Source organism: Ornithorhynchus anatinus, chromosome X2 (genome assembly GCF_004115215.2).
Source record: "Ornithorhynchus anatinus isolate Pmale09 chromosome X2, mOrnAna1.pri.v4, whole genome shotgun sequence".
Classification (NCBI taxonomy): Eukaryota; Metazoa; Chordata; class Mammalia; order Monotremata; family Ornithorhynchidae; genus Ornithorhynchus; species Ornithorhynchus anatinus.
The window spans coordinates 5,148,309-5,150,189 of record NC_041750.1 but is presented as its reverse complement, the minus strand read 5'-3'; positions in this window follow the sequence as shown (position 1 = coordinate 5,150,189).

Below are 1,881 nucleotides of genomic sequence, written 5' to 3'. Positions count from 1 at the left end.
GGGTGCAGAAGACAGGGAAATTTCCTACTTGTCTCTCCTCCGCCTCCTTCTCCACGCCCTGAACCCACTTATACCTCACCTCCGCTCTCTGTCCTTCCCTTCCTCCTCCTCCCCCTTTGGCACCCACACACCCAAACGATAGCGGTCCTCAAAACGCGGAAAATATTTCTGGCTCCTTCTCACCGCCCCTTGCATCTCCCCTCTCTGGACCCTCCCGTCCCCTCACCCCCCTTTCTACCTCTCTCCTCCTATCTCCCCCCTCCACCAGCCCTCTGCATCCCTCAGTCGATCCATCAGCTGTATGTAGCCTAGTGGAGAGAGCATGAGCCTGGGAGTCAGAACGTCATGGGTCCTAATCCCAGCGCCGCCACTTGTGTGCTATGTGATCTTGGCCAAGTCGCTTCACTTCTCTGGGCCTCAGTTGCTTCCTCTGTAAAAAGGGGATTGAGACTGTGAGCCCCACGGGGGACAGGAACTGTGCCCAATCTGATTTGCTTGTATCCAACCCAGTGCCTAGAACAGTGCCTGGGACAAAGTAAGTGCTTAACAAATACCATTATTATTAATATATACTGACCACTTCTTGTGCTTTGAGAAGCAGCGTGGCGCAGTGGAAAAGAGCACGGGCTTTGGAGTCAGGGCTCATGAGTTCGAATCCCAGCTCTGCCACTTGTCAGCTGTGTGACTGTGGGCGAGTCACTTAACTTCTCTGTGCCTCAGTTCCCTCATCTGTAAAATGGGGATGAAGATGTGAGCCCCACGTGGGACAACCTGATTCCCCTGTGTTTACCCCAGCGCTTAGAACAGTGCTCAGCACATAGTAAGCGCTTAACAAATGCCAACATTATTGTGTGCAGAGCACTGTACTAAGGAGTTAGGAGAGTACAGTATAATAGGGTTGGCAGACGCCTTCTCTCCTCCTTGGGACCCGCGCTGCCCCTGCATCTCCCCTCCCTAGGACCCTCTGGTCCCCCTCCCTCCGTATCTCCCATTCCTGTCCCCCTCCTGCCCCCCACCCCGTATTTTCCCTTCATGGGACCCTCCCATCCCACCCTCTGGCCTGGTATGCCCTCCCTCCTCACATCCGCCAAACTAGCACACTTCCCCCCTTCAAAGCCCTACTGAAAGCTTATCTCCTCCAGAAGACCTTCCCAGAGCGAATCCCCCTTTTCCTCTGCTCCTCCTTCCCTCCCCATCACCCCTACTCCCTCCCTCCGCTCCACCCCACTCCCCGCCCCACAGCACTTGTGTCTATATGTACCTATTTATTATTCTATTTATTTTATTAATGACGTGTATATGTCTACCGTTCTATTTTTTACACTGATGCAATTGATGTCTGTCCTCCGGCTTTGTCTTGCTTTATCTGTCTCCCCCTTTCTATTCTAGACTGTGAACGCGTTGGGTAGGGATTGTACTTTCCAAGCGCTTAGTACCGTGCTCTTCACAAAGTAAGCGCTCAATAAATACGATTGAACGAATGAATGAATGAACATCTCCCCTGCCCGAGACCCTCCCTGGCGGCCCGGCCCCTGCATCTCCCCCTCCTCCCTCTTCCACCTAGTAGGGGCACAGTGTCCGATCCCCTGGCAGCAGGCTTGCAGAGAGTCAGAGCCCTCCTTCTCCTTCCCCTCCCCGCCCACCGGGAGCCTCCGCCCGGCCCACAGCAACGCGGCACATTCTTGGGGCTCCAGCGGCTGCAACCCATCCCCGGCCCACCACCTCCCCCATGGTTGCCATGGCAACCGGGAGCCAATGAGGAGGTCGGAAGGAGGAGCAGCAGCGCCTTTCTTCCCGCCCTTCTTCCCGGACGGGTATAAGAGCACGGCCACGGGAGGACAGAGGAGGGGGCTACGGGGGTCGGACATTTAGGGCGGTGGC